The sequence below is a fragment of the Mustela lutreola genome, chromosome 3 (assembly GCF_030435805.1).
Source record: "Mustela lutreola isolate mMusLut2 chromosome 3, mMusLut2.pri, whole genome shotgun sequence".
Lineage (NCBI taxonomy): Eukaryota > Metazoa > Chordata > Mammalia > Carnivora > Mustelidae > Mustela > Mustela lutreola.
Window position 1 is genome coordinate 174,402,159 of NC_081292.1, and position 12,149 is coordinate 174,414,307.

Below are 12,149 nucleotides of genomic sequence, written 5' to 3' on the forward strand. Positions count from 1 at the left end.
ACATTGGACACACTTTTCTCCCTGGAATCAGGAACATGTATAAAGAACAATGCCAAGAGCCTTGACCAGGGCATGATAAGTTGCTGGTCAGGTAGCCAGATTTCTAATTAAGTACGCAGGCCCAGTAACAAGAACCCACTGGAGGTCTCCCACTGAGACCAGGTACAAGTCATGAATCCTCCATGATCAAGAAATAAGGCTGACAAGAGGACCCAAACCACCCCCAAACTCCTCAGACTCATGGTCACAACCCAACACCGGTTCAGTACGTTTCACTTCTTGGCCAGGGATCTGTGTCATGCAGGGACTCTAGTCAAACAGCTCAGGTCAATTCCAGCCTCAATAAAAATTAACCCTCAGGCCAACAATGTACTTTGGTGACTTTTGAATTTTGAAGCACAAGACCATATAAAAGTCAGAGATATCAGGGAAGCAGAACCACCGTTACTATTTTGGAATAAGAGAAGAACTTGTAAAATTGTGCAATATTTGGAGAAATAAGGGTCTGAACAGAGGAATTAGTGGATCTGGGAAAAGCATGTGTGGGTGATAGAGGTGAGGCATGCAAGGGGATCTGGGGAACAGTATGCCGAGCTGCTGGAGAAGTCCACGCAAGATTGTTACCTCTTTGCACGGGCTGTTCCTCTGCCTGGAAGGCTGTTCCAGGCAGAGGAACAGCCTTCTCTGTAGAGATCTGCATGCCTTGTTCCAGCTCATCTTTCCTGCTTAATCCAGGTGTCACCTTCTCGGACCACACATGTAACATTGTAACTCAGTCTTCCCACACTTTTTTTGTACTTATTTTTCTTTACTGTCACTAATACTTTAAAACACTCTGCATTTGACTCATTTAGTTTATTTCCCATCATGATGGCAGGACTTCTAGTCGGCTTCAACTCCTGTTTTACCAGCCACACACGAGGTGGTCGATGCTCGGGAAATGCCTGCCAGCTTTATGAAAAATGGAGTGGTGCAAATGCTTCTCAGATGACTTTATTCCCTCCTTAGAGAACAAAGAAGAATATCTATTTCCATATGCTTTTAAGAAAAAATTATATCATGACAAGTAATGATACATTCGCATCTCTAGTCTGCACCTGGAGACGCATCATTTGCCCCAGGTAGAATTAATCATCATTCTAATCAGGCTGGCCTCTTGGTTACATTTCTTCTCTTCCCCCGGCGTCAGTTCTAGAGACAATCTAATTCTAAATTACAAGCAGTACATTTTAAAAATAACCAGTGGGAAGATAAAATACGGCTACATGGTCCAAGCCTTTCTCCTTTGTTCTGATCCTCAACTTTAGAATTCCAAGCAAACAGAAGAAAAATTGCTAAGGGGAGGAGAAGATAGAATTATTACGGTTCGTTCAGAGTAACATAATTTTCACATTGTCCCTGGGAAGTAGGATAGTTTCTAGAAGTCCCTCTTCAACAGATGAGGACATTGACACAAAGGGGGCAGTCAGTATTTCAGCAACAAGGTAGAAAAGTGCTCAGATATTGCCAGCCCAGGATTTTATTTCTTTTATTTCCACATTCAAAGCACTGGATAGATTTAGATTTAGGATCAATGACGTTTCATAGGATCAGTTGTCATACCCACAATCCTGGGTGTGCAAAAGCAACTTGTGTAATTCAACCTCAAGTCCCTTGCTGGGAGCTCAGGCAAAGACTACACAGCACCGTCTTCTGATCCCATCTGTGTCCCTTGCAGTCCCTGTGGAAAGTCCCTGACTCCACACCACTGTGGGTGCTGGGTGGACCCAGCAGCTTGTTCTCCTAGAGACAACATGCAAATTTGGAAACTTGTATGTCCCTCCCCTGGCACGGAAAGGAACCCTTAGAGGCAAGATCATCTGTGCCTCATTCTCAGGCTCGTGGGGCCTGCCAGCTCCATGTGTGCCCCTCGGTGCCTGGGTACTCCAGGGAGATTTGCTGGAATTCCGTCTTCAAGAGTAGAGGTATAAAGGGGTGATGGGGCTTAAGTTCTCTGGTTTCCTTTAGTCTTTTGATTAAAATCATCAGAGGAAATGATACTGTGTTTCCCTTCTCACCATTTTTAAAAAAGATTTTACTTATTTATTTGAGAAAGTTTTTGAGTGCATGGAGGGGCAGAGAGAGAGGGAGGTGCAGACTCCAGGCTAATCAAAGGCTTCATCCCAGGACCCCTGAGATCATGGCCTGAGCCAAAGGCACTTTACCGCCTAACCAACTGAGCCACCCAGGTGCTCCTTCCCTTTTCTCTATTGTTTCCTGTTCCTCAGGTTCATACCAGGTTGAGGAGAATACAAAGAAGAGCTTCTATTCCTCCTCTAAAACTTTATGTATTTCACCATCCCCCCCGCCCCCCCGACTCAGAGAACCTTCGGAAGGCGAGGTGGGGGTGGGAAAACGGAATGGATTCTGCCCCTGCATTCCCTTGCTGGCGCATTCCTTTGCACCCCCAGTGGTATCGTCTGAACCTAGAAATGATGAATCTGTCATTTTTATTGTGCTGTTGATTGCTCTGTGAACCAATGACAGTCTGCCCACAGGTGACGGTGGTGCGGTCATTCAATTTAGCCGGAGGAGGTGGCGAAATCATGGATTTGTTTCTCAAACGAACAAAATGTATGTATGAAAAGTCTCTCTCTCTCTCTCTCTCTTTTTTTTTTTTTCAAATCAATATGTCCACTGCGCTAGCCAACTGCGAGAATATTTAAAATCTTCATAGGCATTTCTGTAGTGCTGTGTTTGCACTAAGTAGTACCTGGCTCTTTTGTGGTCCGCTCATCGGGGATGTGGTGGAGTAGGAAGAGCAAAATCACAGATATGGGCTTATGGGGCAGAGAGATAAAATGTGTTTCTTCCTGAGATTTCACTCTGGTAGCCTCACCCGGAATCTTTGGAGCTATCTCTCCTGGAAAAAAATTATGCAACCTTATGTACCGATATCTAAAATTGTGAGGAAGTCTAGTTCTTAAATGAAAAGTTAGGTTTGTAATCCAATGACCCTGTGACTGATTTTTTTGACTGACAGGCGATGTGGTTAGTGTTATGGGGTCCAATGCCTGTTCTGGGCATCACCGCCACTGTGAACCCATCCAGAAATACCCTCATCTGAATAACAGGGATAATCTTCCCACTTTGGATTATTCTTGGGGTATTTACATGGGATACCACTTGCAAAATCTAGAACAGAAGGACATGGTAGAGATACTCTTTTAGCTCAGGATGTACGCTGTTTAAAAAAGATATATATTTAAATGTCCATTTGAATATTTCTTTGAATATTTCTAAAATCATTTGTTTCTAAAAAAAAATGAGAAGTAAGAAAAGGAAGTTAAAAACAAGCAAATAAAACAACACAACAAAACTGAGTGAGGCTAAGAAAGAGAGGACGACAGATCATTTTCCAGGCATGAAGCCAAAGCGTGAACTTGATTTGTTCATGCAAAATTGGCACTTGTTCTTCTTATTCTATAAACCCCTCTCCGATGTGCAGAATTTTTCAAAAAATTATTTTGTTTCACATGTTACCTTTTTAAAAAAAGAAATGGATTTCATGCTCTGCTATACCTCAGTTTCATAAAGAAAAATTCATAAATACATTATGTTCTGCTTGGCTATTATGAGGATAATTTTGAAGATCCTCTTTCTTTCTAAAAATTGACACCTAATATAAAAATCACAGCTGTTCAGATTTCTTGAGTGGAGCAGGAAAGAAGCTGGAAAGACTAAACAGGAGAATGACATGTTTGTTGAGATCCCACAAACCATCCTCAGGGCTACTCTTCCCACTGAGCGTTTGATGAGGTAGGTGAGGCTTGAGACCTTCTGCCTGGGGGAAGGTCTACCCCCATGGGTAGTGTTGCTACAGGATTGGTGGCCCCAGCAAAGACCGTTCTCAGTCATCCCTCTTGGCTCTGCTAGCAAAATCTCTGAGCACACCTGCCAACTGGTAAGGCTCCCCTCTGACTTTTTCTCACTTCCCTTCCCAAATATACCTCTCCTTCTTCTTCACACACTGGGAAAGGCCATGGATCCTGATATTTTTAATCTGAGAAGGAAAAAAAAAATCATATTCTGGGCCCGTTTGGAAGATTGCTTTAAGGAAATAAGCAGTCTTTCGACACTATCTGTATTTCTGTCCCTTCGAAAATTATCTGGTTCTCACACAGTTCTGGGAGCTGTATTGACATGGCATGCTTCTGTTTTCTTAGCAGGTGGTCCTTTTCAATAGTCTCTGTTCTGGGATACTTTCTTGTCCCACTTATTGTCAGTGTATTTGAATTTGCTGCCCTGTCGGAATAATAGCAGCTGGATTGGTCTACATTATATTCCAATGATACTGTGGGTGTCAAGGTTGTGTTTGCCGATTCTGTGGACCTGAGTCCAAACACACACACATGTACATAGAACCACACAAGGTATATGGCGGTGACTCAATATTATATGTGATTTTAATTGTGTTGCTAGGGTGCTGGGTTTGCCTGTGGCTGGGCATAGCATGTGCTTAATCTAAATGATCCCCAAAGTCCTCAGTTCTTTGAAGCAAACAGAAATGATTAGAATTCACAGACAACATTTCTAAGGATCTATTTATACTTTCTTCAGATTCTCATATTACTTGTACTCTGACTAGCCGTTTCAGTGTACATGGCTCTTTTTATTTATGTATTTTTTTCTTTCCTGCCTGGCCTGTATCATGGAGTAATGCATATTTTTGTTATTGCAAATAAAACCGATTTGCCATTGGGAAAACAGCCACTCTGGAAATCAGTTGGCACTATATTTGCAGAAAGAAAAGTATCAGAGAAAATCATGTATGCTAAAAATATAAAAAGCCCCAGTTTGTACCTGATTTAATTCTTTCCATTTTCTGTTTGTTTATATTTCCTGTAAGTATCCATTAGCTCCATCTTCTAGAATCCGCGTGTTTGCTCTTCTCTTACAGATGAACATCAGGGGCCCTGGGGATCGGTTAATCATACAACAAACCAAAAATAAAAAATGCTGTCTCGATAAGAAACTGCTAAATTGACTATAAAAACTATTCAAAAAACAATCTAACACCAGGGCGCGGAAAACACAGACACGAAGCTCATGTTTCTGACTGTTTTCCCGTTTCAATTTCACATTGAAAATTGCTTCATAAAAGACATCTGTAACAGGTCAGGAATGTAGGAAACAATTTGTTTCTCTATCTCCCAATGCCAAAGACAGCCCTGCCTTTTTTATCATAAGAGATTCAAATCTCCTGATTTGCATTTCTGTTTTCCTGTCTTATAAAAGATGCTGAATACGGGGTGGGGGAAGGGAGAGATCATTCATCCCGCGTGTAATGCTTAGAACTCCTACTGAGCTATATATCTGCCAAGGAGTACAGTATTACAATGTGTTAAAAGGCATGCAATATATTTTTCAGCCTAAGCGTAATATAAACCATAGGATAAAGATAAGAAAGGAAAGCAAATGAACATGGTAAGCAAAGGGCAAGTGAGCTCTCACTGCCACAAGCAAATGTCAAAAGCCAACAATTATATGGGAAAAATTAACATGCAAATTTTAAAGATTTTATTTATTTATTTATTTGACAGAGAGAGAGAGAGTGAGTGTGCACAAGAGGCGAGAGTGGCAGACAGAGGGAGGGGGGAAGCAGGCTCCCCACTGAGCAGGGACCCAAGTGCAGGACTCCATACCAGGGCCCTGGGATCATGACCTGAGCCAAAGGCAGATGCCCAATGGGCTGAGCCACCAGGTGTCCCTAACATGCAAATTTTAAGGTACTAATGGGCTCTGTGGACACCAAGGAGAAAAAGAGCATCATGTTTAGCATTGAGTGATCCTAAACGAGAACAGACCAAGAATATTATTTTTAAAGAATGAACAACTATGTCATTATGTAATATTGCATAAAACATTCAAATATACAAGGCAAGGAATTCAAAGATTGCCTTTATAAGACAACACTGGAGGTTTAAAAAGAATTCAAACAGATGTGATTTGAATCAGCAAAAAGTATTTTTAAAGTTTGAAACTATTGAAAAATGGTTTTCATAAAAATAAGCTACAAAATAAGATTTTAAATTAAGAAGGGAAATAATAGAAGTTACAAAAGAAAAATCTACTCAAATTAGCTTGACATTAGTCTTCACTAAAATTTAACTATTCATTGGGTATTTTTAGGTAAATGGTAATTATATTTTGGAAAAAATACTGATTTAGATAACACTAAAGTATCATTTATGTGACTGTGTAGTAGGTAAGTAGGTAGATGTAACAGGTAGAACATAGTAAATGAGTGTTTGTTTCCAGTGACCTCTTTTTCTCCCCTTGCCAATGTTGTAAGATATAGAACTTTTTGATATACATTTTCTTATATACACTGATCCCTGGGAAATGACCTCTGGCCTTAGAAATAAGGAAATGCAAGGACAAATGTATTAGGAGACTTTGTCTCAAGGAAACCCAGAAAGAAAATCCATGTCTCCGAATTCCTTCTCCAGAGTTAAATGAGGGCTGCCTTGTTTTACTTATTTTTTTTTTATTTTTTTTTATTTTTTATTTTTTATAAACATATATTTTTTATATACATATATTTTTATCCCCAGGTCTGTGAATCACCAGGTTTACACACTTCACAGCACTCACCAAATCACATACCCTCCCCAATGTCCATAATCCCACCCCCTTCTCCCCAACCCCCTCCCCCCGGCTTTTTACCGAGTGATAATTTTTATATCCTGAGAGGTAGGATGCCGGCATGAAATCTCCAGTTTCTGATCACAAGACTCAGCTTGGGATGGAGACTGTCTCCATTACTCATGAACTATAAGGTCTTTGAAAAGTTACCTAATACCTCTGTGCCTCATTTTCTCATTTGCAAAGTAAGGCTATTATTAGTGCCTACTTCATTTAGTAATTGTATTAATGGAGTTAATATAGCACAGATCTTATGTACCCAGCACAAGATGATTGTCCAATTATTCAAAATAATGTTATTAATAAAAGATGTGAAGTTGATAAATGCTCAACCTGGGTTAAAACTGCCTTAAGCCACCTGGAAACATGTATCCCAGCTCCTAGTACTTCCCCAAGGTAGCTCTCATCATCTTTTTATTTAAACCACTATTTTAAAATTTATTTATTCACTCTCCATTGCTTCAGAGACTAACTACATATGCTCTATAAGGGTCATGGTTGAGTTTTTAGTTTTCATAGCAATATAGCAACAGCAAATAGCATAGTAATTGAACAAAATAGATGCTGAATCAAAGTTTGTTTGACCTCTACATTTTACAGTTGAGGAATTACAGGGGAGATAAGCTAAGTGACTTGCAGTAGATAACCAGGTTAATGATAAGTAAAGCCACATTTAGAAAATAGGGAGAGGGCACCTGGGTAGTTCAGTCAGTTAAGTGTCCAACTCTTGGTTTTTGGCTCAGGTCATGATCTCAGGGTTGAGAGATCAAGCCCCACATTGGGCTCCAAGCTGGGTTCTGAGCTGGGCGTCAAATCTGCTTGAAATTCTCTCTCTCCCTCTGCCTCTGCCCCTCTACTAGCCACCCTCCCCACCACAACTCCCTCTCTTTCTATCTCTTAAAAAAAAAAAAAAAGTCAGGATGAAGTTACCATAGTCCCATCAGAAACTTACCTACTCCCCAGAGCTGTTTCACGGGTGTGTGTGTGACTTATACCGTGGCACACTCAGAAAGGCCCCGCACCTGGTTGAGGGCTGACTGTGCTGTTAGGAAATTCTTAATAATCATTGAACGAGGGGCTCCATGTTTTCATTTTGCACTGGTCTCTAAACATGATGCAACCTATTATAACCTTCACCCAGCTTCATAATTCAACCTTCAAAATAGATTCCAGGAGTCTGGGCTGAGAAGAATCTTCCACAGATTAATGAGGGCAAGACTCCAGACTCCTATTCTCTAAGAGCAGCAGGAGGAAAGGCCTCCTTCCCTTTAGCTATTCCCAGGGCCATGAGCATTCCTCTCTCGGGAGCTGGCAGGGCCCAATGGCAACTACATTTTTCTTGAGAGAAATAACTTTGCAGTCCCCATGCACAGCCCCTCTCTTCAGACCCCTGAGGCCATACCTGAAATTGTAACATTTAAATCATAAATAACATCATCCTGCACAGAAAACTCAAATTAAGCTTTAGCAGTTGCTATATCCTCCTGCTTTGGAGCTTCTCTTCCCTCCAGGATATAAACGCTCCCTGGTTTTCTGGGGCTTCCTTCAGCACAATTTCATGAAGGTTCATGTCTTGGACCGTGTCCCATCTCCCAGCCACTTATGGGGTTACTGATAAGGCAAACTCATAGACAAATTAACATCGATGTGTTAATAGGTGTTGACAGACTTGGGTTTGAAACAGCAGGACAATGAATGAGCTTGACCAGCCTTCTAGTCTGCCCATGTTGGTGAGCTGTGCACACTGTAGCCAACACTCTTCACCCCAAATATCTCCCAGAGGCTGAGCAGTTCTGATATTTTCATGATCTGGAAGTTATTAGTCAGCTTATAATATGATATGGAAGTTATTAGTCAGCCTATGATATGGACCCTTACTAAAATACAAGTAACCAAGGCAAAAGAGCAAGCTGAGTCATATACCATACCCATTGCTTGCACACCAGCGTGAATTTATCACCTGTTTTCTGATCTAGAAAAAAAAAAAATCAAGATCTTTACAGTGATTGCAATGCTATTAAGAGGGGAGATGGGGGAGGACAGAAAGAAGAATTGGGCTCTTGACACCTCCCCAACGATTCAATTACCATCCCTGTCAGATCTCTCTTCCTCCCCAAATATCTATTGCAAATCTCTTACAGTTTCTTTGTTCTACCTACCCCCACCATGGTTTTCTTTTCTTTTCTCATTTTTGGCAGAAGATGGTGGCTCTTCTTTTAGGAAAAAGATAAGCCAATGGGTGGGTCAACCACACAGACTAACCTACCTGTAGCTTCCCCTTCCTGTGCTAATGGACACAATGTCTGTTCTGAATTGTCAATTGCTTCATCTATGTCACCTTCATATTAGCACTTAAACATTGCAAACTTGTCCAATCATAAAAATAAAAACCAATCTTACCCATGGTGGCAACCATACCCCCACCCTGTAATATATGGCCCTATGTCTATCTTTCATGGTCAAGTGCCCAAAAGATTTCTCTAACTCCCTTTTGTTTCACTGACCATTTGGACCATTCATACCACACACCATCTGACTTTACCCATCTTCCATGAGCACCTCACGAAGGTGGCCTCCATGTGATTCAATAGAGTGGATGCTTTCTAGCTTTCATTCAACCTAATTTCTAGGCAACTTGACACTGACAGTATTCCTAGAAATACACGTTTTGTTTTGTTTTGTTTTTAAAACAAAAAAACTTTTCCTTCCATTCCTCTGACCAATATCTTAATCCTTTTTTCTTGTTCTACCTCTTTTCCACTAACTGAAGCTGTTTGGAATATTTCAGAGCTCAACACTAAGCATTCTTCCCATTTTAGTTTTTCCAATTTATCATAGCACATCCACTCCTATGACTTCTTTTATTATCTTTATGCTAATAGCAACATATTTCTGCCAAATAGAATGTCTCTGTCAAATGTTTCTTTTTTTTTTTTTTTTAAAGATTTTATTTATCTGTTTGACAGACAAGAGTTCACAAGTAAGCAGAGAGGCAGGCAGAGAGAGGAGGAAGCAGGTTCCCTGCTGAGCAGAGAGCCGGATGCAGAGCTTGATCCCAGGACCCTGGGATCATGACCTGAGCCAAAGGCAGAGTTTAACCCACTGAGCCACCCAGGTGCCCCTCTCAAATGTTTCTTTACATGACAAACCTATCTCCATCACCTAGGCTTTATGAAACCCTGGCTGTTGACATACCTGCTGAGGATTATCCAGACGCCTGAGACTTGGTGTGGCAAATGTTGTTGTTTCCCATGTTGTTTCCCAAATATCTTTGCTTCTTTTTCCTCTAGAATGTCTTCTTTCAGTAGACAATACCACCATCAACCCTGTTGCTCATCCCAGAAAGATGGACGTGATTCTTGACTCTCATACTCCCTCAGCTCTTGTCTCTGCTCAGTTACTACATCATGATTCTTCTGATTTCAAAATATCTCAAAGAGATCTGTTTCTTCTCCATTCTTCTTCACCATCACCACATCAGACAACAGCACCATCATCTTCACTCCATCTCCTGCAATAGCCTCCCACTGGCATCTCACACACAGAACCCAACCCCTCCAATCCACTCTTTGCTTAGAAGCCAGATGGATGCTTTTCAAATACAAATCACTGACACTTCCCCTTTGACCCCAACTCAATTTAGTAGCATCCTGTTACTTTTGATAATGGTCTGAGGTCCTCATCCACACTTTAACTTCTTGTCTGACACGGACCCCGTGCCTGCCATATCTGTGCCATTCCCATCCCCTATGCTCCAGTCACAATGGAACCTTGAACATAACCTGCTCCTCCTACTTACAGCCTTGGCAATGTTATTTCATTTCCTTGAAAATTTCTTCTTCCTAATCTTCACCTGGTTATATCCCATTCATCTTAGAGTGTGCCACTTAAATATCACATTCTCAGATAATCTGTCCAGTTTTTTGTTTTTTTTTTACTGGTCCCTGCTTTGTATTTTTATAGTACCTTATAATTCTCCTTTGAGTACTTGCCATGACTATAATTATTTGCATAACTTCTATCTCACACCCACTAAAGCTCTTAGCCAAAAAGCTCCATGAGGCAAGGAATATATATGTCTCTTCCATTTCTGTGAATTCTGCACTTAGCTTCGCATCTTACACAGAGTGGGAATTTACTAAATATTTTTTTAAGTAAAGGAATGGAAAAATGGAACTTGCAGGTATGAAAATCCTACTTCGGAAGTTTGTAAGATTAAGACCAGGGCTGCTCTCAAGTCTGCGCATTGAGCTCCTAGAAATAGCAAAGGGAGTATTACATATACCTAGGAAAAATGGAATAGCGGATTTCATGAAATTTTGTCAGTTTATGGCCCTAGATCCACACTTTTTATGGATACATAACTGTGCTGAGAAACCTCTCCAAAGACAGGATTGTAATATGTGTGCATGGCTCAGAGAGCCTCTGTGTTTTGTGTCCAGGATGAATTGGTTTGAATTACTGCTCTGCATGTCACAAAGAGCCTCACAAGCCAAGACTGAGCCAGAGAGTCACACAGAGGCAGTGAGAAACTGAGTCTTCTCGTCCACCATGCCTTCACTCATGGTGTGTATCTTTGTGAGCTATGGGGATTTTTAATTAATTTGCTGTTAATATTTTTTTTATATTTTTTCTCTTTTTCAGATTAGAAGCAACAATGGCAACATCACATCCAAAAAGCACTAGCAATAAAATAGAGGTTTTTATTGGTTTAATAAGTAGAAATATTTCACTGTATGAGAACAGAAGCTTGAAGCACTTATTCCTCCTTTACCTTTTAACATGTAATTTTCCTCCAGATCCTTCTTAGAGGGCTAATTGTATGTGCTATGGGGGCTTTTTCAGCTTTAACTGCACCAACTTGTTATATGATGGTGAAAAATTAATCAGAAAATGTAGTATTTTGCAATATTGAGTCACTTCCAAAAAAGGAGGGGGGGTATGCAAGATATTTCCTGGTGCTGACTATAAAATGTCTTTGCCTCCAAAGCAGTAAACTATATAAATTAATGAAAATATAGGGCTAGGATATGTGTGCCCATTAAGATCACAATGTTTGTCTCCAGAAAGTGCTAATAAATAAGTTTAACAGACATGAACCTTCAGATTATCATCATTAAGGACAGAACACAGCAACATAACATTATTAACAGGATTTTTTCCCCTGTTTCTTCCATGTCCTGCTTGTTTTTCCTTCTATGGAAAGCTGTTTGTTTTGGGCCATTTCTTTTCCAACTGTACTAATAAAAGCTGAGGCAAAAATATTCCTCTTTCTCCGTGTTTGTATCAGTACTGCTCATACTTCTAAAGAGATTATTTTTAAAAGAAAGGGAGTGGTGTTGACCTTGACCCATGGGGATTTATAGCACTCCCTGGCTTTTTCTCATTTCCAGGATAAAATTCAGAAGCTACACATGGTCTTAACTAAGGTTAGAGTAGACATTAGTCTGCCTCCTTCAAGG